At 36.8% G+C, this 25809-nt stretch overlaps 1 protein-coding gene across 1 annotated transcript in view; it reads right to left on the minus strand.

Moving 5' to 3' along the window:
- The window catches only part of SPTBN5 (spectrin beta, non-erythrocytic 5), a 1783454-nt gene that overhangs the window by 1036359 nt on the left and 721286 nt on the right, over nt 1-25809 (minus strand). The gene's annotated exons all lie outside the window — the stretch shown is intronic.

Consider the following 25809-nt stretch of genomic DNA (forward strand, 5'->3'; position numbering starts at 1 on the left):
AGGCTAATTGTAGAAGATTGTCTAGTCTGTTTGCAGGTAGATGCTAAAAGTAAAAAAAACTCAGTTACACTGAGTACAGCCAGCAGATGGCCCATGGTCTTGTCTTATGGTATGCAATTTAAATAGATTAGGCAGGTCCTTTGCCAACAACAAAGGGAGGTTACAGATACCTACTGGTAGTAATGGAAGTTTTGTCAAACTGGCTAGAGGCAATTCCCACCAAAACCATGAGAGCAAAGGCAATGGTGGAAGCCTTATGGAAAAATATTTTCTGTCATTGGGGGTGACCAACAATTATGGCAAATGTGTAATATGTTAGGAATTCAGCAAAGATTTCATGTGCCTTACCATTTACAGTCAAACAGAATTGTAGAGCAAATGAACCGTACACTCAAAGAGTGTCTCAAAAAAGCATGCCTTAAAAAAGGAAATGCATGGGTACAACATTTACCAGGCATTCATATGGGCATAAGGGCAATGCCCAAGACTAAGGCAGGAATATCTCCATATGAAATCATGACAGGGAGAAAAATGCCATTACAGTTACATATACGGTAAACCTATGTTAGATATCAGCAATGGTTAAAACAACTCACAGAAGTATGGGATTACAATGCAAGAAAGCAAGCTTTCCATATATGGAAAAAGGTCCCAATATTACCACCAGAAGAAAACCTTCCCTGTGGACCAACAATATTAGTAAAAATGTTCCAGATGGAAGGGCCCCGGGATAGCAATTGGCAGGGACCCCTTGAAGTAGTGAAATAAATAGGTCCATTGGTCTACAAAATAAAAGGTAAAAAGAAAAACAGAACAGTTCTAGTGCATAGAGCTCAATGAGAGTAGTTAAAAGCAATGCAAAACTGAAGTCACAAAAGTGACATGCATGTATTTTCTTTTCAGAAAATGAAAATGAAGCTGCCTAAAGTGCGCCTGTTTGGAATACAGAAGAGTAAAAGGCAGACAACAGCAAATGTAAATAATTATGCAAATATGTCTACATTTAAGTATGTGTTAGATAGACCGATATCTATTTTGTTTTTTTACACTTTTTTGTAATTGTACAATAGCACCAGGCATAGCGGAGACCCCAGAATAAAAAGCATACAAGAATAATATTAGTAATATAAGGTTGTGGTGGGTACATGATACAACAAATAGAACTCAAGGTAATTTTCCTTGTCCAGGAGGACAGCAGCATCATGTTGGAACCCTTTCCTTTAACCAAAATGTTATAGTCTAGAAGACTGCCAGAGGGACAGATATATGTCCAAATTTCACAAAGTAAAGCAAATGTATCCTTACAAAACAATGCTGCTATAAAATACTGTTCACTGCAAGGGGAAAGAACACTCCTTCAATTTTATGCTGACCGTATAAACAGTACTGCAGAAGGGACTAAAATAGAGTTACAGGAGGGAAATATATTGGTCTGTATTAATAATTCAGTAATTATTGGAAGACAACACCCTTGCCTTTTTATTATCAAGACTTTTAATAATCATCCCACAGCCAAGCTTGAACAAGTAGAGTGCCATCAACATGTACAGTAGTGGGACAAAAATTCCAGAAAACAGTAATACATTTTAATATCTCATTTCCTCCTGGCAATACTAGCTGTACAAGATGAAAAGCATGCTATAATACTCTTTTAGGAAGGATGGGAACATGTTTAGGTGCATTATTGATTGCTATAGCAATTTTGGCTAACAGATTAAAATTAACAGGTCAGGATAGTTCACAAATTGTACATTTACAGACACAATGGTTACCTACTATATGGACATTGCAGAATGGACACATGGATTTTCAATAAGGCTTTTTGCAATGTTTTAATGAATCTTTGATTAGCAGGTTAGGGTTTGATGTTAATGTTACTAAATTTGTAGACTGAAATAAATGTACTTTGCAGTATTTGCATGTACAAATGCAGAAAAATTCAGTGCAAATGAAGTCAATGTCAAATAACAAATATGTGTGGAGAACAATGTTCGAAAAATGGATTCCAAGTACCAACTGGATTGAGATATATGGGCAAAAATGGTCTGCACAAATACATATTATACAGGAAAATTTACACATTATAACGTAACAAGTTCAAAAGTAATGTGTCAAGTTGTAGTTTGTAGTTTTACCACTGTTTTTTGACCACCATTCTATCCATACCGGTATTGGTTACCCCAGTTAGATGGAAATTATATTGATTGACAAAATAAAATCCACAAAATCAAATATTGTATTCATACAGCTAATGGAATGGAGTGTGGTCAGCACTCACCAGTGTATGAACCTTGCTTTTTACAACATTCTGTAAATTTATGTAAATGGATGATTTTACCTTCTAGTTTTGAGATCTTTACTGAAATAGTCTCACAGTTTGTGTGTATTGTAACAAATCAAAGTTTAACATTTACTAAACAACATCCTTTTGTAGGTTGTCTTAATAATATAATACACCTGACATGGCATAATGAGACATATGTGTTCATTCCATAAAGCAAAGTAGCAGTACCTTTGTGATGTAATCCACATGCATTATCAATGATTAATATAGCAATAACCCACGCCTGGGTGTGGGTAATGCTGGATTTACCCACGGTTGGTGTGGTTTGGTCACGAGGGTGAAGCCCAAGTGGCCAAACAAACCCAACCGTGGGTAAATCCAGCATTACCCACACCCAGAAGTGTGTTATTGCTATTATACAATGACATTATTTAAGAAAAAAAAAATTACTTTTCTTAAATAATGGCATTGTATAATGCCTCCTTGCTGCCCTTCCACAGCTGTCTGGTATTCTGCGGCAGTTCTGATGTACTGCACATGCGTATGCCTACGCAGTACATCAGAACTGTGGGCAAAAGCAACGATGAAAGCAAGATCTCCGTTGCTTTTTACAAACTGTTTTCGCTATGTTAAATGGGTTTAACATAGCGAGACAGCTTTAAAAAAAGCAACAGAGAATCTCCGTTGCTTTTTTTAAAGCTGTCTCGGTATGTTAAACCCATTTAACATAGCAAGACAGTTTTGAAAAAAGCAACGGAGAAAGCAAGATCTCCGTTGCTTTTTACAAACTGTCTCACTATGTTAAAGGAGTTTAACATAGCGAGACAGCTTTAAAAAAGCAACAGAGAATCTCCGTTGCTTTTTTTAAAGCTGTCTCGGTATGTTAAACCCATTTAACATAGCGAGACAGTTTTGAAAAAAGCAACAGAGAAAGCAAGATCTCTGTTGCTTTTTACAAACTGTTTTGCTATGTTAAATGGGTTTAACATAGCGAGACAGCTTTAAAAAAGCAACAGAGAATCTCCGTTGCTTTTTTTAAAGCTGTCTCAGTATGTTAAACCCATTTAACATAGCAACACAGTTTTGAAAAAAGCAACGGAGAAAGCAAGATCTCCGTTGCTTTTTACAAACTGTCTCGCTATGTTAAAGGAGTTTAACATAGCGAGACAGCTTTATAAAAAGCAACAGAGAATCTCCTTTGCTTTTTTTAAAGCTGTCTCAGTATGTTAAACCCATTTAACATAGCGAGACAGTTTTGAAAAAAGCAATAGAGAAAGCAAGATCTCCATTGCTTTTTACAAACTGTCTCACTATGTTAAAGGAGTTTAACATAGCGAGACAGCTTTTGTTCTTAATTGTGTATGGAAAATAATGAAACAATAAAGATTTATTATTGAAAAAAAAAAAAAAAGCAACAGAGAATCTCTGTTGCTTTTTTTAAAGCTGTCTCGCTATGTTAAACTCGTTTAGCATAGCGAAACAGTGTGAAAAAAGAGTTATAGTAATGGAAAAAGTCCGGGCGACCGGACCTTTGTCCATTACTATAACTCTGATCTACAACGTGCAGCGTGCATGTTTTTGAATATTAATGAGGGACAGTTGTATAATGTAGGATTTTCCCTGGAATCATTATATAAAGTCATAAATAAAACTAAATAGTTAATTCAACAGTTGCAAAAGGTTAATAAAACAATTCTAAGTTATGAATTAAATTCTGTAATTGTAAAAAGAAACAAATTAATCAAGAGAAAACTGAAGCAGACACATCCCATAATTGTAGAAGCAGAAAGAATACCAAGAACTTACTTGAATGTACAGGTGTAACAAAAATAAAATCCTAATAAATGCCCTGCATAAGCTCTGCTAAGTTTTTTTATTTTTGTTATACCTGTACATTCAAGTAAGTTCCTGATATTCTTTCTGCTTCTACATTTAATGCATTTATCTATGTTTATGGTCAGGTTTGAAGCAACATATAGAGACTGCTCAATGTTTTTTATGAAATATTACTGTGTTTGGAATAAGTTTAACAAATTTTTATATTTGATGATGGGAAAATAGTTTTTTTTGCTATGTCTCTAACAAATGGTAGGCTGCTTTTATTGATTGGGAGGCTTTTTTTATTAATATCATCACAAGATTGCTGAACTTTCTGTGATTGGTTGAGTTCTTATTTTAAACAGTACCTAGAACTTGTGTTCTGTCATGGTCTGATGAAGCAGAGGTTACTCTATGAAAGTGCTTAACTTCTGTTTTAATAAAGTTGCATATCTATATATATATATATATATATATATATATATATATATATATATATATATATATAGTGCTTTAAAGCCGTGTTTGGGAGGAGTTTTTGTTAATGTTTTAGATTTGACTGCTACATTTACTCCAACCTTAACTGAGAGGTCTACTTTTTCTTTTATTGCTGTTTGGCCTGTGAATGTTGTTTAACTATGTTATTTTTTTCAGGTATAAAAAGGAAGAAGAAATGTGTTTTACTATTCTATCTGCATGCATAGCCAATGTATCAGGAATAAAAAAGCATTCATCAAGTAGAATTTTACTTGTATATAGAGTTTTACTACAGATGTTTATATACAGTTTAATTTTCTGTGTGTTCTTTTCTGTAAATTAAATACTCAATGTAGTTCATGGTTAACTACCAAACTTTGCAAACATTGGCTCTAGGTAATTTGGACACATTGATTAATGTTGATATAACACTCCGTTGATGACAATCACCATGACAATGTCACTGAGATGGTAACATATTTGTTTAATAATATAGTGAAAGTACATATCGGGATCTTAAATGTAAATAACATTTGACACCAAGTTATTTGTTTAATTTGCCTCTAACATATCTTTATCTCTTACATAATTAGTTTTCTTTTGCTACATGACATTATTTGCAAGATCAAGATGTGGTGGTGTTATTACCTTATACGTCAGTTTATAGCAATTAGTTTATTGGATGGTTTGAATAAGAATGGAGTTATGCCAGGGAATTTAAGATTAATATATATTAATAATTAGATTTTTTACATGTAAGAGAGATAGATAGGAATTTACTGAATTTATAAACCAGGTTTATTAAAATGACTGAGGTATATAGTTTAATAGTTTTTACTGAATTTCGCGTAGAATCGCAAATCAATGACACTAATTTACTGAAAACACAGTTCACTGAAAACTAATTTTTGTAGACTAAAAACATCATTAGATAAATGTACCTTAAAATGTTTTTGCAGGGGCAAGTCTGCCTCCCAACAAGTGCAGCCAAAGTCCCCTTACTTAATTATACTAATTCCATGATCACACAACCATTAAGAAAAGATAAAGAAAAAACGCATAGTAACTGCTGGTGCACTACACAACACAAACACAAATCACACTGACAGAGACTGTCTATAGACATCTACAATTTTCTATGAATTGTGATTCGGTGAAATATGATTTCAGTGAAATTTTGTCAGTAATTTCTGATTCTGTGAAATGCACTGCTAAGACAGTTTACCTACCAAACAAATAAAAATAAGATTTAATTGTCAGTTTCTTACTCTTAAGGGGAGAAAAGGAATATCTATTTATAGTAAGTTAGATAGGAAAGAAACAGTAGTTAATACATTTTAGAAGACACAAGTGCTTAACCTCCTTTATTGTTAAACTCCTGCCCTTATGATGGGTTTAGATGTACTACATGTAACACTACAAATGAAGTTATTTATTTTTATGATAGCATACAAACATCGTTAGACAGAGGTTATGATGCCTCCCTATAGAACATAATTTAATGAAAGTGATAGAAGAATGTCAAACTAAGAGACATCTTATGATTCAAAGAATTCCTCTCTCCCAGTGCTGCCTGATCAGTGCAGTCTTGGTCAATGATTGTGAAGAAGATAAATTCTGATTCAGAGATATGGTAAAGTTGCCCTAAGAAACAACTCATTTGTGGCTCATTATCATGTCAGATCTGACCACATTGATGTTCTACCTAGCAGACTATGCATCGCATTAGCAAAGGCACCCCCTACAGACACACATACACACATCCACAAACAACCCACCTAACCCTTGCTTACATTCACAGAAGCACTCGCACACTCTTCATTCTTACCCCCTAGAGACACCCACACACATCCACACACAACCACAAACTGAGACACCCCCACTGCTCTATTGTACTTACCTAAACAGGGACTACTCCCACAGGAGTGAATAGGTAAATGTCATATTTTGAATGTGTTAACTTTTTCCTCCTGGATTACATTTTACTTGTCCAAGCACCAAGTAAATTGGGAGCTATGAATATTTCCTGGAGACAACAACATGGCTAATTAGCATTAGCCACTCCCCTGGCTGCCACATTAACATACAGTTTCCCCAGTTTGACCACTCAAAATGCTCGATGATTGCCACTAATGAAGTGACACCCTGACCCCATGTGAAAAATGGGAAAAGGGGCTGTGGATAGATGGATGGATGGATGGATGGATGGATGGATGGATGGATGGATAGATTTATTGTTAGAAAACTGAATTTAAATTGTCAATGAGCTGACTGAATACTTAGCTGCTTGACTGTATTATTTCATACAAGTATAATAAGGGAAAACAAATGCAATAGTTGATGCCCCAAGGATACAAGCAGAGCCAGATCATGGTCAAATAGGGCCCAAGGGACAGTAATAGATTGGGACCCCCAGAGCAGCCTCTCCTGCAACAACTCCCTAACTCCACCCCCACCCACAGCAGCCCCCTCTGCATCCATTCCAGTGCTTCCTTACTTGGCTATTTCTACCCATTCACCATAAACATTGTTCAAACCTATCAGTGTGTATACTGCTTTCTTATTTACTTCTATAATGATTACAGATATTGAAATAAAATAGCACAGACACTGATAGCCATTTGCTAAACAAACAATACAGTCTCACAATGAAAGCAGACTTAGCATGTGCAGTAAACGTCTCTACCACTGAAACTCACATTCATTGAAACAGCATTAAAACACACATTCAAATAAAATGCATCTGGCCAGTGGAGAACTAAGTTTACCTTTGGGCTGTTTTCAAGCTATAGGCTCCTTGCACACATTTTAAAGGCCATGCATTAATGTACGCATTTTTGATTCGCCTTCCTGATTGTATAAGTTATATTCCTTGTACAATGCAGCACCACTTGTTAGAGTGTGTTTTAAATTTGTAGTTTTATACATTTTTCCAGTAACCAATGAAAGAAAATGTAAGACCCAATAATGGCAAAACTTCCCATTTCAGAACATTTTAACCAAAAAAGGTCACTCAAACTTCTGTCATTACAATCCACCAGTATCAGTTAATAAGCACAATCTCTGCAGAAGTAGAATAGTTCCACATTAAAGAGAAAGGGTTACCACCTGTCCCACTTTGTGAGGGACAGTCCCTCTTTGGGCAGTGGTGTCCTGCAAAGAAATCGAAAAAATGGCAAATGTCCTGAGATTTTAAGACAAACATATTTCCTATATTTGATGTAATTGTTGCATAAAACAGTTATTCTGTATCCGAAACACCTAAATATGATAAGCAACAGAATAAGCAACTAAAATGCTACAAGAATACACTGTTATCTAGGCCAAAAACTGAAGTTCTGTGCTTTGTATTGGCCTTGGGTATTTTTTGCCCTGCAAAATCTGATGTTTGTACCAAAAATTTCACACTTTGGGCATTTGAAAAGGTGGCAACCCTATAAAGAGATTTGTAACTAGTGAAGAGGTTGCTACTAGCAAACAGATTTACATTCCAGTGTTTCATCTACAAATTCAGTACCTGCTGCCCTTGAAGAATTAATTGTCTACATTATATTTAAAAAATGGTAAGCTGATAGTATTGCAATAGAGAATGACTGACAAACTGACAAGTTCATAGTTACTAGGCATCTCATACAAAGGAAGACACAATCAGGAGTGTAGAACCCCTATCCCCCTTAAAATGCACCAAAAAATCTGCAATCAAAAGGGCACTGCAATATCAGCACTCCATATACATGATTGTTGTTTGTCTTTCGGCTTTTCCTGGTTAGGGGTCGCCACAGTGGAACTCCGGTCTGCTAATGATTGACAGTTTTTTTTTATGGTGTTGAGTTGCCAGACCAATGCCCAACCTTCAACGAAGGCACGCCCATTCAACGCATGTCTTTCTAATGCCCACTCAACCGCGGGGAGGACATGCAGACTCCACACAGAAGGCACTCCCAACCCAAACCGAGAATCGAACAGGAGAACCTCTTGCTGTGAGGCAAACAACGCTACCCCTGCACTAAAATCCGCAGCCTTCTGTACAGAAGGCAATTATGCTACTAACACTGCTTTCAATTTCTAAAACACAAACAGTGACCGTCATTTGCTAAACCAAACCATTAGCTGTACATTGAAAACAGACTTATCATGTGCAATAGTCAACCTCTCTTCGCTTGAAACTCATACTACCATGAAAATGCACCGAAACTCATGATCCCTTGAAAGTGCAATGAAACTCATAATTTCCTGAAAATGTACTGAAAATGAAACTCACAATTCCTGCAAAAGTCTGGTAATTGGTGTAGAGGATTCTGGTTCTTGTCTACACTGAAGCTCAAAATTCCTCAGCAGTCTGGTAGTTGGTGTAGAGGATTTAGGCTCTTGCCTCCTATAACCAAGTTACAGGGTCAAGCCTGATCAAGTTAATAGGCTAACCTGCCCCCCCCCCACACTATGGCATTACATATCATACCTCCATACCTCTCAACCTCTTAGCACAAGAAATCTGCAGAAAACCTAAAATAATTAGGGGAACAAAGGCATTAAAATAGGGGCAGATTATAAATATTGTTCTTATAGTCTTACAAAGTTTCCAGAATAACAGCATTTGTCTTAGCATGCATTTTCTGAAAGAAATGAAGTCTGAAACTCAAATTTATGACATTATTTAGTTATTTCAATCCTCAGTGATTTGCCAGAAAACCACAAATTTTATGAAGACTAGGCCAAAAATATGAGGCATAAATCTGGACAGCTGAGAGGTATGCATACCTTTCAACCTCTTCATGCAAGAAATCTAGACAAAGCCTAAAATAATAGGGATACAATGGCAGGGATATGTTTTAAATAGTTCTTATTAACTTAGAAAGTTGTTAGAATAACAGGATTTGTGTTAGCATGCATTTTCTGAAGGGTGTGAAGTCTGAAGCTCGTATATATGTCTTTATTTAATTACTTCAATCCTTTGTGATTTACCAGAAAACAACAATTTTTATGAGAAACAGACCAAAATTATGAGGCTAAATCTGGACAGTTCAGAGGTGTGTAAAACACACACACACACACACACACACACACACACACACACACACACACACACACACACACACACACACACACACACACACACACACACACACACTTACCTTCTCTCTATCACACACACCTACCTTCTCTCTGCCCTCTATCTCATGCACACACACACACACACACACACACACACACACACACACACACACACACACACACACACACACTATCATACAAACAGAATAGCTAGTTTAAATTACGTACACAGATACACATATACATACACATACACACACTTTCTCTCTCATACAGACACATAGCAATCACTAGTTTAAATTGTACACACACAAACACACACACATACATATACTTACGTTCTTTGTAAATGAAACGGCTAGTTCAAATTCTGCGTGTGAGTGCAGAACGTGTTTACATCCATATTGGCGTGCATGCATGGGACAAATGCATGGTCCTCCTTAAATGAGAAGACAGGGGGCAGTGTTAAGAAGTCTGGTTTTTTTTATGTTAAAGCCTCCTGGACAGAGTGGGCACCCATAACCACAGGGCCCTAGGCAACAGCCTTTGTCACCTAATGCTGGATTCAGCTCTGGATAAAAATATTTAACAAATGCAGCCTGAATTGTGCACAGACTGACACCATGGATATTTTCTGTCTAATATTCATTTTCAAATAAAATAATCCATTAGACCAGTATCTCGAGGGAACCACATGCACTCTATATGAGATAGGAAACTCAAGTAAACATCGATACGATCCCAGATTTTTAATTTTTATTTTATGTAAAGGATCAAAGGAACAATCAGAACACCAGCAATAAAGGAGGGTTTTAATAAGAAAATCGTGGGTTCATTATATGTGTTCAGTTACCAAATTCTCAAAAACCAGTCTCAAAGCCAGGAAACTCAAACATCCTTTGGATCGTGTAGGCTGCTGCTCATCCTCAAACTGAAATACGAGTTTGGGCAAGGCAGAAATCAAAAGCACAAACCAAAACACACTACTCCTGCCTTGAAATCACCACTAACATCAGTACGGCACCAAATCAAGACACTAGAGTTATTCCACACTGTTTATTTAAGTTGCAAAATAGTTAAAATAGTTGAGCACTTTCATCCAGTATAATGAACTTCATTAGAACTGATACTGCACACCTCCTAGTGTAATGTCCTCTCTGGTCAGATCAGATCTCAAAGTGGTCACCCTTGAAATAAATATAAAGCCCAAACTGCCAGCAAACCCCAGAACTTTTAAGAACTTATCCATGGCTAACTAATTCTTATTAAGATATGTCACAGAAAAATTCCAAGCCCCCCCCAACCTCAGACAACACTGTGGCCTATGCAGAAGAGTTTATGGAAGACCTGTACAAGCATGTAAGCAACTGCATAGAAAAAACAGTACCAAACCAAAATTAACTTAGAATAAACTCCAAAAACAAGATTCATTGGTGGGCCCCCAGTAAAAATAGGTTGTACTACAAAATAAATAAAATCCTGTCTAAAAACAGGACAAAAACTCCCTCATTCATTTCAACAAGTAACTCAGACCATTGATCAAGTCCACTAAAGCTAACTTCATGGCAAAAATAGCTTACCAGGCTAAGGATAACCAGAAGGCATTTTCAGTCATGTATGCAACCTTAAGGGGAACACCCAACAGTGTGCTGAACTAAAAGTACTTGGAACTTTCTATGCAGAACCAGTGGATATAGAAAATTTGCTGGCTAATAAATTTAGCTCCAATTTCACTCCCATTACCACCAGTAATGCCCTCAGGAAATACCCTCTACCATTTCTCCCCAAGTATCACTAAGGAACAGGTCCTCACTTTACTCTCCAAAGCTAAAAACTCTGCATTAGTGCATCCTGATAATATCTCAGGATGCCTCATTAATAGCTTGAAGCATGACCTACCTGTCAGGCCCATTAGAGTCCCTATTCAACCATAGCTTTCAGACAGGCGTCATACACAGGGAATGAAGGACTACAGCGGTCATCACACTACATAAAGGTGGACCATCAGCAGACCCAGAAAAGTGAAAACCCATAAGTTTGTCTAGTCTTATATGCAAACCATGGAAGAAATATCATAGACGTGATAAACAAAGAGACAGGAAGTCTTCAAACACTGGATCCATCCCAATTCAGTTTTGTCAAGAGCATGTCATGCCTACTAAACCTGGTGGATTTCTAAAAGGTCACTAGAGTCATGGATGAGACAAAATGGTGCATACTGCCTACCTAAACCTGGCAAAGGCATTTGACACAATACCTCACTCGGGCATTATAGACAAACTCACAAATTTAGGCATAAATCCCTAGGTCACCCGATGGATAGCCAAATGTCTCACAGGTAGGACACATGAAGTTAGGGTTACTCGACCTCCACCAAGAGGTCTGTTACTAGTGATGTCCCACAGGGCTCATTAATGGGACCTCTCCTATTTGGAATATAGTTCTCTAAAGCCAAGGCAAATATAGAGGCCTTTGGCTGACCACATTTGCTGATGACAGTAAGCTGGACGCATTCACTGAATTCCTGAAATATGAAGATATCCTCCAGGGGGGGTCTGACACCGACAAATAACTGGTGTTAGAGCCATGACCTAAAATGTGAAGAAAAATAATGCATAATTGTATCCTTTGGGAAGATGATCACCCCTGAAAATTACAACATTGATAACACTCCCCTAAGAGAAGACCCTGTGATAAGGGACTTAGGAACTCAGGTTGACAGTAATTTTAACTTTGATAACCATGTGTCCATGGTGTTGATAAAATCTTTCTAAGTGGTACAACTTGTAACAAAGGGTATGGATTCAGATCGAAGGATATCATAATTCCACTACACTAAGCCCTAATCAGACCAATAACAGGGTACAGTGCACCCTTCAGCATGTACCTGACCGGACATTTGAAACAGCTGGAACACCCATGGATGTTTTAATAAGCTGCTTTGTCACTAAAAGTATACATAGTGCAAATAATATGTCCTATGTGTACTCTCTCAAAGCCCTGTCCCTGTACTTGGTCTCCTACAAACTACTGAGGAGCAATCTATGCATAACCTATAAGGCTTTCTGTGATCCAGACCTGATGGATCTGCTACACATTCGCAAAAAAAAAAAAAAAAAAACAGCACTAGGATTACCTGATCTAAGGGTCTAAACTTTGTCTGTGACACAAACAAAACATTTTGGAGGGACAGATATGTGTCTCGGAGATTACCCCTTCTCTGGAACAGTATCCCCATTCATGTAAACAAAGCTCTTCCCTAAGCCTATTCAAATGCAATCTGGACCAATGGATGGGAAATCACTAATTCACCTCTGGCTTGTTTCTTGTGTCCCTTATGGAAAGGGCAGCTTGTAGAGGCCCTAAGGCACAGCCATATACCAAAGCCATTTTAGTCCATAGGGATTGATAAATGGGAACATTGGGGGATGAATGGCTATGCTTAAAAATGCTCTAGGGTTGCTAACCTGGTAACCTCCTAAGATTAACATCTGCATTATATAAAGCATCAATATGTGCAGTAATAACAATATACAGTGACAGCTATGCAACAAGTGTACATCTGGAAGTTAGTGCAGGAGTGTAAATCTTTGAGCTGTCAATAAGCTGCTTCCTATCCCCAGATTACAGGGTTTGTTCCTCCTACCCTAATCTGCCTACTGTGTAACTCTGCTAGCTAGTCTGGTAACCTCCTATGATTAACACCTGCATTATATAAAGCATCAGTATGTGCAGTAATAACAATATACAGTGACAGCTATGCAACAAGTGTACATCTGGAAGTTAGTGCAGGAGTGTAAATCTTTGAGCTGTCAATACGCTGCTTCCTATCCCCAGAGTACAGGGTTTGTTCCTCCTACCCTAATCTGCCTACTGTGTTACTCTGAGCAAGTCACCACTACAGTGTTCCCAGATGGCCCTTGAAAGGGATGCTTTGTCTAGTGGGCTTACATAGTCAACAAATAAAAAAAATATAGATAATGCTATTATCCTTGCATATAAAGCAAGGATTTGTGTAAGTAAGATTTATGTAAAACTGTAGTTATTGAACTGTAGTAGTACTCACACTTGTACAGAATCCTGTGATGTATGTAAAAATGTATGTAAAGCACAGCTTTAGTAGTTATTGAACTGTAAATGTTGCTAATAATGTAAATCAGATGTACATGCTGATTTAAAATATAACTCAGAAGCATACCTCTCAACCTCTCAGTGTAAGAAACCTAGGCGAAATTTACCATAATGGAGGACAATGGCCCCAAAATACAGACAGATTTTAAAAACTGCTCTTATATGCTTAGAAAGTTGCTAGAATAGCAGTTTTTTTATTAACATGCATTTTCTGTGAGATTTGAAGTCTCAAATTCATATTTATATCATTATTTAATGAATTCAACCTTCGGTGATTTGTCATAAAACCACAAATTGTAAGAGGAACAGACAAAAAAATATGAGACAAAAATCTGGACAGATGAGAGCTATGCTCAGAAGGTAATCTGTTTAGCAAATAAAAAAAAATACTATTGCTTCTTTGCCTGGGTCATAGCTGAAAACAGTCTTTGCACCAGTTAATTTACCAAGTTAACAAAGTTAAATAAATAAAATGAAATAAAATGAACATATAGCAATAGCTCCAGTTGTCTATATATTGTTACACTTCAGAAGATCAAACGGCTGAAATATTGAAGACCACATGGTCGAGACCATATGTTCGATATTTCAGAAGATCAATCATCTGAAATTGTAATAAAAATAAAAAAAAACAGTTAAAGAAGACGGTAATGCACCCCCCACAGCCCTTCTTAATTATACCAACTCCGAGATTGAGCTACACTGTCAATACAGCGCAAAATGGGAGATTTTCCTATTCCCTGTTGTAGCACGATCTCGGAGTTGGTATATTTAAGTAGGGGGGAGGGGGTGCAGGGGGCTTGCCCCCTGCATTACCATCTTCTTTAACTGTTTTTTTTTTATTTTTGTTACAGTTTCAGACGATTGATCTTCAGAAATATCGATCATATGGTCTCGACCATGTGGTCTTCGATATTTCAGCCATTTGATCTTCTAAAGTGTAACTATATATATATATATATATATATATATATATATATATATATATATATATATATATATATATACACACACACACACACACACACACATATATATATATATATATATATATATATATATACATATATATATATATATATATAGATACACACATACACACAGTTGATATAAAAAGTTTACACACTCCTGTTAAAATGCCAGGTTTTTGTGACATAAAAAATGAGACTAAAATAAATAATTTCAAAACATTTCCCACCTTCAATGTGACCTATAACCTGGTCAATTCAATTGAAAAATAAATAAATTTGTTAGGGGAAAAAATATAACAAAATAAAAAACGTACAATAAGCTGGTTACATAACCGTACACGCCCTTAAACTAATACTTTGTTGAAGAACCATTTGATTTAATTACAACATTCAGTCTTCTTGGGTACACACCTGCCATCAATTAAAGAGACTCTGATTAACCCCAAATAAAGTTCAGCTGTCCTACTAGGATTTTCCTGACATTTACTCAGTTGCCTGCTGCAGCAAAAGCCATGGTTTGCAGAGAGCTTACAAAGCATCACAGGGATCTCATTGTTGAAAGGTATCAGTCAGGAGAAAGGTACAAACAATTTCCACAGCATTGGATATACTATGGAACACAGTGAAGATAGTCATCAAAAAGTGGAGAAAATATGGGACAACAGTGATATTGCAAAGAACTGGACGTCCCTCCAAAACTGATGAAAAGAGAAGATGAAAACTGGTCAGGGAGGCTGCCAAGAGATCTAAAGCAACACTGAGGGAGCTGCAGGAATTTCTAGCAAGTACTGGTTGTGTACTACACATGACAACAATCTCCCATATTCTCCATATGTCTGGGCTATGGGGTAGGATTACAAGACGGAAGCCTTTTCTTAAACAGAAAAAAATCCAGGTTTGGCAATAATTTGGAAAACAATACATCAAGTCTCCCAAAAGCATGTGGGAAAATGTGTTATGTTCTGATGAGACAAAGCGTTGAACTTTTTGTCCACAATTCCAAAAGGTACTTTTGGTGCAAAAACAACACTTTGCATTACCAAAAGAACACCACCCCCATGGTGAAGCATGGTGGTGGTAGTATCATGCTTTGAGGTTGCTTTTCTTCAGCTGGAACTGGGGCTTTAGTCAAATTGGAGGGAATTAAGAACAGTTCCAAATTCCAGTCACTTTTGGCCCAAAACCTTCAGGTGTCTGCTAGAAAGCTGAGGATGAAGAGGAATTTCAGCTTTCAACGTGATAATGACCCCAAGCATACATCCAAATCAACAAAAGAATGGCTTCACCAGAAAAAAATTAAAGTTTTGGAATGGCCCAGCAAGAGCCAGACCTAAATCCAATAGAAAATCTGTGGGGTGACCTGAAGAGGGCTGTTCACAACAGATGCCCTCCCAATCTGACAGATTTGCAGCGCTTTTGCAAGGAAGAGTGGGCAAATATTGCCATGTCAAGAATGTGCCATGCTGATAGACTCCTACCCAAGAAGACTGAATGCTGTAATTTATTTATTTATTTATTTAGTTTACATTTGTTAACTGGGTTAGTCCAGCTGAGCATTAGCTCATTTTCAGTGAAGACCCGAGGAGAAACGCTCCGCAATCGGTATTAACATTTTACATGAAGTCAGCAAGAAAATTGGACTGGCAGCTAAAACAATTAGAGAAATAACATTTGACAATATAATTTTACAGAAAACAGTTGGGTACAAATGTTAGAGATGAAACTACAAAAAGCATTTACAACAAATCATACAGAAAAGCAGTAGAGTACAATGTCAGAATTTTTACAACAAAAACTTAGGTACAATGTCAATAGAGGGAAAACAGTGTTCATTATTTCTAAGTAGTTATATACAGTCTAGGTACAGATGGAGCAGTAAGGTAATGTAGAGGTACAGATGGAGTAGTAAGGTAATGTAGAGGTTAAGCAACGAGATGGAGAGGTAGATGGATATTAAGACAGACAGTGGAAGAGAAAGGAGGGATGAGAGACAAGCTAGGGTTAGGTAGTTTCAGGGAGGATGACTAAAATGGCAGGACCATTTATTTATTAGATATTCCCGAGTGGCTAGTTTGAAATGTTTTGTTTGGTTAAGGGACCTAATTTCTAGGGCTAGTTGGTTCCAAGTTGTAGCAAGGTTATAGTTATAAAGTAAACACCCTGATTTGGCTTTGGGTTTATAGATCTGTAGGAAGTCTTGGTCTGAGCGATGTAATGTCCTGGTTGGGGAATATTTAGTTATAACTGATTGAAGGCTAGGTCAGAATGATGGTAGATAGAGGATGGAGTGAATAATTAACAGTTGCTGTAGTAGCAGCAAATAAGGGAATTCAAGCCACTGCAACTGTTTAAGAGATAGGCAATGGTGTGATTTGTAGGTTTGGTTTGCAGCAAATCTGGCAACTTTATTATACGTAGTTTCAATTCTGGTTATGTGTGGTGTTAAGATTTGTGTATAATTGAGAGCTATAAAGGAGGATGGGAAGAAGAAATGCACGGGAGAGAGTTATTCTGGCTGAGTTGGTTAAATGTCTTTTGCTTCAGTAAAGGAGTCCAAGTTTCTGGTGAGTCTTTTTGATAGAGGTGGTGATTTGGAGAGCCAGTTTAAGCTGATCATCTATTATGACTCCTAGCAGTTTAGTGCTAGGGTCAGAGGTAATGACAGTGTTATTGCTAGATAGGATGGAAAATGTTGTTTTGAGATTGATGAGGTTTTTTGGGAGGAAGAGTAGGAGCTTAGTTTTCTTAGGGTTGAGAATTAATTTGTTGTCACAAAGCCATGTCTCTATGGTGTTGAATGATGCTTGGGTAGTAGAGTGAAGGTTAGATGGATTGTCAGCAATGGTGATGACTTTAGAATCATCAGCATATTGTACAAGTGTGGAGTTGGGACAAGAAGTGTAAAGTAGGTTGGTGAAAATATTGAAGAGCAGTGGCCCCAGTATGGATCCTTGGGGGACACCCATTGGGACGCTTAGGGGGGAGAAAGAGCAGAGTGCCATTTAACAGCTTGTTGGCAGTTAGAGAGATAGCTGAATAACCAGGATATGGTGGGAGGAGAGAATCTTAGGTGAGAGAGTTTGTCTAGGAAGAGGGGATGGGAGGCAGTGTCAAAGGCTTTGGACAGGTCAAAGAACAGACATGAGACTAGTTTATTATTGTCACGGGCCAGTGATACAGTACTAATGAAGGATATTAGTGAAGTTGTAGTGCTGTGTTTGGGATGAAATCCATGTTGTGTGTGTGTTAGAAGGTACTGTTGGAGAAGGTATTGCATTATCTGCTTGCGAATGCATTTCTCAAGAATCTTGGAGAGGGGAGACAGTATAGCAATTGGCCTGAAGTTCGATATATAATTACCTCCTTTATGTATGAGCAATTTGTAGAAAGTTTTCCATATTGATGGAATGTATGATTCAGAGATAGATCAGTTGATCAGAATGGGTACTGGATAGGCTAGGGGTTCAGCAGCTATATGTAGGAAGTAAGAGGGTAGGTTATCAGCTGAGGGGGAGCAGGGTTTGAGTTTAGAGAGTAGAGATTTAATATATTTAGTTGAGACAGATGTAAGAGAGAAAGAGTTAGAAGGAGAAGGAGGGGAAGATGAGAAAGTGGGGTTTTTAGTATATTTACTAGTGGGGAGGTCATTAATTATGGTAGTTATTGAATTAATAAAATGATTGTTAAATTCAGTGGCAGTTTCTTCAAAAGTTTTATTTGGGCATGGGTTGGGTGGGGAAGGGTTTCCTGGATGCAGTATTTGATTGATTGAGTTCCAGAATATTTTAGGGTCAGATTTTAGGATAGTGGGCGGGTTTGCATAGAAGTTGATCCTGTCTTTGTTGATAATTTTTTTAATTTGATTTCTAAGTTCTTTGTAAGTCTGTAGGAAAGAAGGGGTCTTTGTTTTGGTCCATAATTTCCATATCTTGTCTCAACTTTTCATCAAGGCTCTAGTATGTTTGGTCAGCCAAGGAGCGGTGTTTGCTTTGATTCTGATAGTACAGAGGGGAGCTAGGGAGTTGAGGATGTTTCGAAAGGTAGAGATGAAAGAGTGGACAGCCTCATCTAAGGAGAGTGTAGTGAGATGGGACCAGTTAATATTAATAATTAATCCAAAAGGTGCTTCATCAAAGTATTAGTTTAAGGGTGTGCACAGTTATCAGGCCAGCTTATTGTACTTTTTTATTTTTTATATTTTTCCCCTAACAGATTTGTTTGTTTTTTAATTGAATTGTATAGGTTATAGGTCACATTAAAGGTGGGAAAAGTTTTGAAATGATTTATTGTGGTCTCATTTTTTTATATCACAAAAACCTGGCATTTTAACAGGGTTGTGTAAATCTTTTATATCCACTGTGTGTGTGTGTGTGTGTGTGTGTGTGTGTGTGTGTGTGTGTGTGTGTGTGTGTGTGTGTGTGTGTGTGTGTGTGTGTGTGTGTGCGTTTATATATATATATATATATATATATACATGTATATATATATATATATATATATATATATATATATATATATATACATATATATATATATATGGTTCCACTTCATATCATCGAATTATCATTTCATTGAATTGCAAACCATCGAGACCAAATCGTCGAAAACCCATTTCATCGAAAACTCATTTCATCGAATCTCAAATCATTGAAAACTAGGAAGCAACTACAAATAACATTCCACAATGTTTTTACTAAGTTTATGCAGGGGGGCAACCCCCCTGCACCCCCCCAAGTGGGGGGCTTTTCCCCCCACACCCTCTGTAATTACCAACTCCAAGGTCGCACTACAGTGGAGTTAGGAAATTACCTTTTTCCCCCACTGTAGTACGACCTTGGAGTTGATATATTTAATTACGGGGGGTGTGGGGGGCAGAGCCCCCCTCATGGGGGGGTGCAGGGGGGGGCTTGCCCCCCTGCATACACATAGTACAAAGTGTCTGGGATGTTATTTGTAGTTGCTTCATAGTTTTCAATGATTTGAGATTTGATGAAATGAGTTTTCGATGAAATGGGTTTTCGACTATTTGGTCTCGATGGTTTGCAATTCAATGAAATGATAATTCGATGATATGAAGTGGAACCATATATATATACATACATATATATATATATATATATATATATATATATATATATATATATATATATATATATAAATATGCACACACACACACACACACACACACACACACACACACACACACACACACACACACACACACACACACATACACGCACACACTCACACACAAAATGAATGTCATTATTTTTCCTTAATAGCTCAGTTTTCTATTCAAGAGTCTGATAAACCCAAATTACTGAGGGAGTGCAACAAGATAAGTGAAAAAAATAATAACTGCAAATGATGCAGTAAGAAAATTCAAAGGGCAGCATACGTGCTTACTTCCTTTAAAGAATCTGAGTTTTATAACAAACTGATAAAAGCCCGAGAGTAAAATCCACAAGAGTATGTGACACATAACAATGCATACAGTTTATAGAAAGCTGTACTTATAAAAGAGTCACTATTTAGTCCTGAATATCTAACCAGTGGTGTGACCGATAGGCAACAGGAAAAAATAATTTAATGCAGAGCAGCTTGAGAGGATTTGTAGAAATTAAAATAAAAAAGGAGGCATACCAAAACAGGTATAAGGTTAGTACATATCAACTTACCTTACCTCAAGCAAGTGGGTACTGTGGCAGAATATATCTGCCTATACCAGTAGCAACCTTTGTTCATCTAGCAATATACCAGCCCATGTGCTATAGCATCAGCCAGGAAAGGCAGCATCAAATAGCTGAAGAAGGGTTGGTGATGCCAGGGAAAAGGAATGGCTTTAGTTTGTTATAAGTTATTTAATCATTTACTAACAAGATAATAGGTAGGCTGCCAAAAAGGGATTTTTTTAGTCATTTTAAAATATGCTCAGAAATAAGTCAAAGAGAAAAAACAGTAATATGCAGATGGCTCCATGGTAGTTATTTACTTGATTTATGCCTGTTTAATTGAAACCCAATTGGATGATCCCTGGAGACTCTGCTCTGGTACCGCTAACTTACCTTGAGGTTTGGTGAGTTCAGAGTAAGTTATATTAGTCACATAGTTATACAATGCAGAGGTATCTGTGGGGAAGGGTATTAGTGAGCTGCTTATTCCATTTCCTGGGCTTCATTGGTGGATTTTTGAGTATTTCAGCAATGATTAATGCAACCATTACCAGAAAGAGCAGTACAGATTGATTAGAACAGTACTTAATAATTTATATAAACTGCTCTACAGCTGCTGCTAATACATCATCACAAGTACTTGAAATCCAGCACAAACAGAACCCAGAAGCACATGAAGGTGAAATACAGTTTACTTGCACAACAGCAAACATGACTGAGTGCTTTAATTACAAAAACTTCTTCAGAATCAATTCTTTAACCAAAAAAAATCCTTAAATATACCCGCCCATTCAGCACATGACCTATTTTGTCCAATAAAATAATCTATCTTGTTAGTAGAAAATTCTTTGACACAACCTAATAAAAAACTTTTGATCCTGTTAACATTTTAAAATGAATCCATTTAATGTACACAAAAACTTACATTTTACAATCATTCACACTACGTAAGACCTAAGTTTTAAAATACTTTCAATAGACAAATTTTCATTGAGACCTGGCGGGGTCATGGCATTCAATTTTATTTGCCATCTCAGTTCTCTCTCCTCCACCATTTCTTCCCGCGGTCCCCCCCTTAAAATCTCTACATATGTGTTCCAATACAAAAAATCAGAAATATTGATCAGAATGTTCCATGATGTGTTTAGCAAGCGCATTATTTGCTTGACCCTTTTTAATGTCCAAAACATGTTCATAAATGCGTTCTTTGAACTTTCTTTGTGTTTTTGACATAGGTTCATAGGTTCATAGTTTAGTACTAAGCTAACTGCCCTTGTGAGCCATTTTAAGCCTAGCCAATTATCCCTTGTGAGACTCAAACTCTGCACCTTGTATTTGTAAGGCAAACACCTTAACCATTAAGCCACCCTCCCAACCCCTTCAACCACTCCAAAACTACTGCAATTGGAAAAGGTTTTAGATTTAGTAAATCTATTGTTCATTTTAATGTGATCCCCCTCAAACACTTCCTTGCATTGTTTGAAGGTGCTACATCTATAAGTTCCTGGTCTCTTACCACTCCGAAAAAATTATGTGTCACTTGTAGGGTGTTCCAAATTATTTTTAATAGTTTTCCCCCTTCTACCTTCTTTCCAGTGGTACCTAGTATTTTCGGGATTCTGAAAATTCACAAAAGCATAACTGATCCACCAATGAGACCTATAGTTAATACCAAAAAATAAAAAACCCACCCCTTGGAAAATATGTAGATTCGAAGTTGAAGAACTGTTTGCATAGGTTTGAACACATATGCAATTACTCTTGGGACGTTTTGTTGAAAATGAAAAGTTTGCCATTTATGAACAACTGCATTTTTTTTAACAGTGGACGTTGTTGGACTGTTTAATGTGATACCACATGACCAAGGCTTAGAATGGTTCCATGATGTTTTATGTGCGAACACTGAATTTGACAACAGTGAGATTAATGTATTAATGTTTTGTATGGAAATTGTCTTGAAATATAATTCTGTGCTCCTGGAAGGTCAGTATTTTAAGCAGATCAAAGGTGTGGCAATGGAATCTGTGTGTGCCCCCACTTTTGCAAATATTGTCCTTTTACTGTGGGAAAGACATATTTTATTCAAGCATTTTCCTTTGAAGCCATGGAAGTTGTACCGCCACTTCCTTGAAGACATATTTATCGTATGAGATAGTATGGAATTAAAGGTATCTGAGTTCATGGATTTTGTCAACTCTACCACCCCCTTCTTAAGGTTTACTCATTCGTGTGATTTGGATTCCATGAATTATTTGGATATTAGCATTTCCAAAGATTATAACGAGGGGAGCTGGGTTAGTACTATCTATTAGAAACCCACGTAGAGTAATGGGTTATTACATTTTGACAGCAACCACCCTTTGTATCAAAAAGTAGGGATAATTAAGGGACAGCATATTCGTATAGCTAGAATGGTGTCCCAGTAGGAAAGATTTCTTGGGGAGTGTGAGAAGCTTAGTAATATGTTCCAAAGCAGGGGATACCCCAAAGAAGTGGTGACTTCAATATGTAGCAAATAGGGGAAAGGAGAAGGGGAGAGGAAATTATTCCCCTTATAAAATCTCCATATACATCGGTTTTGTATATGGCCAATGGTAGCAATAATGACTACCATGTGGGACATATGGCCTTTGTTACAGAATTTTGTAAGGAAGCTAACTAAATCAGGAGCATCTTAAAGAAGAATTGGTACATCTTTTCTTGTTTTAAAGATGTGGAGAGTAAAATTGGAGTACAACCTACCTTGGTTTATAAAACGGAAAAACTATTAAAAATTATTTGGAACACCCTACAAGTGACACGGATATTTTTCAGAGTGGTAAGAGACCAGAAACTTAGATCTGGCACCTTCAAACAATGCAAGGAGGTGTTTGAGGGGATCACATTACAGTGAACAATAGATTTACTAAATCTAAATTTTTTTCCAAATGCAAAAGTTTTGGAGTGGTTTATGTGGCAACATGCCAAATTTGCCCACATTTTTATGTGGGCAAAACACAAAGAAAGTTCAAAGAGCGCATTTATGAACATGTTTTGGACATTAAAAAGGGTCAAGCGAATAATGCGCTTGCTAAACACATCATGGAACATTCTGATCATTATTTCAGATTTTTTGTATTGGAACACATATGTAGAGATTTAAGGGGGGACCACGGGAAGATGTAGTGGAGGAGAAAGAATTGAGATGTCAAATAAAACTGAATGCCATGACTCCACCAGGTCTCAATGAAAATGTGTCTGTTGGAAGTATTTTAAAGATTAGTTCTTATGTAGAGTGAATGATTGTAAAATGTAAGTTTTTGTGTACATGAAATGGTTTTGTTTTAAAATGTTAACAGGATCAAACATTTTTTATTAGGTTGTGTCAAAGAATTTTCTGTTAACAAGATAGATTGTTTTATTGGCCAAAATAGGTCATGTGCTGAATGGGGTTTATATTTATGGATTTTTTTGGGTTAAAGAATTAATTCTGAAGAAGTTTTTGTAACAAAAGCACTCAATCATGTTTGCTGTTGTGCAAATAAACTGTTTCATCTTCATCTGTTTGTGGTTCCCTGGCTTTGATAGTACAACATCACTTTGAGCTGAATGGAAATAGAATTAAAGGTGGCTCGGGTCTGTTTTTTGTCTCCAGAGTGAAAACTGAAATACGTCTAGTCCTGACAGAGTGCCTGAATACCGCTGTGTATACAGGAAAAATAGAAAGGAATTTAGTGCAACTTGTGTAATAGTCTGAGATGGGAGACTGAAAGTGAGGAATAAGTAGAAGAGGTAGGTATACTGGGAAGATTATGGAAGAAGAAAGTGCATGCTAGGGCTTGGCACTACTTAAACAGCCTGTAAATCAGTGATTTAGTGAAGAAGGAAGACATTTTAAATGATTACTCTCTAAAATGCTACTTTTTCTTGACACAGACTTCATAAGTAAACATACAAATGCTGCTTGATGCAATAACTATTATAACTGACTGAAATCATTTTATAGGTTACTAACTTCATTTTTTAGCAGACTAATATTGTTTGGTGTTATGCTTCCAGTAAGTAATTTCATACACTTTTCACTGCTTCACTACATTTACTTAACATAAACTCACCACTGGCATGCTTTGAAGCAATCCCAAATTATGTTGGGGTACATGCACTAGACATATTATACTGCTGTATGTATGTCAGGTGACCCTAACTGCATTGATGCACACCTCATACAATATTTTTTCTTAAATGTTGTATTCTGCATTATTTATAAAATTAATTACTGTATAAGGTTAATAGGGATTTTCTCTCCATGCATCTGTTGAAAAGAGGTTACATGCCCAGTCAGATTTTTCCAGTAAACAAATAAAATTGATTGATTAATTAGTTCTAGATAACAAATGGGCTGAATTCATAACTTTCAACTTATTTGCAAAAGAATCATGGATAAAGCGAAAAATAATGGCGGACAAAGGTCCGAAGTCAGGGACAGCTTTTTAAATCTTACTCTTATTCAGTTAAAAAGTTAATAGAACAATAGGCTTTGCAGCAACATGCATTTTCTGAGCAATATGAATTACACAGAATTACGCAACTGATGTTTGGCTTTATTCACAGGCTGTAATCGTCAGTGAAATTTACAAGAAAATCAAAAATTTTCAGGGGCAGGGCAAAAGTATGAGGCAAAATCAGTGCTGTTCAGCAAAATGAAGGATAGTTAACAGTGATGTGCCACAGCATGTGGCTGTAGCCCGAAAAATGTATAACTCATTCTGCTTTTGAATGGTGTGTGCGTGTGTGTGTGTGTGTGTGTGTGCGTGTGTGTGTGTGTGTGTGTGTGTGTGTGTGTGTGTGTGTGTGTGTGTGTGTGTGTATGTTTAACAGAGGTGTGAGTACTGCAGTCCTGCATACAAGGGTCTTATTGTTAGTTTAATTTAATGCTTTGTATGTGAGTCACACTGTGTAATATCCTACTTTCTGAGGGAAATACATATCCTTTGAGGTCACATGACAAGGCACTATAATATGTGATGGCCTTTCTGAAGTTTGAAATGTCACAAAGTTTACAAGAACGCTTTGCTGAAAGTTCCATTCAACTAGTGTGCTACCATTCAACCACATTACTCACTAGCAGCGATTTGATGACATTGTCAGTCACATTCCCTGCTTTGACACAGTAAGATATTTTTGCTCACTGATCTCTTTTTGCCATCAGGTTCACACTTATTACAAGCAAATAATCAACTCTAGCAATTTTACTTGCAAATAAGTTTATCATAATACCTTTTTCTGTGTACATTTCAGAGGTGCAGCAGAAAAAAATAACTGTATTCTAGAAGGTATGTTTTCATCTCACAGTAAAAACAATTAGTAACCTTCTCACCTTTGCTGATATATTTTCCACATTCATAACTAGCTGCTAGGTAATTAG

The sequence above is a fragment of the Protopterus annectens genome, chromosome 6.part0 (genome assembly GCF_019279795.1).
Source record: "Protopterus annectens isolate FY-2018-M chromosome 6.part0, PAN1.0, whole genome shotgun sequence".
NCBI classification, from domain to species: Eukaryota; Metazoa; Chordata; order Ceratodontiformes; family Protopteridae; genus Protopterus; species Protopterus annectens.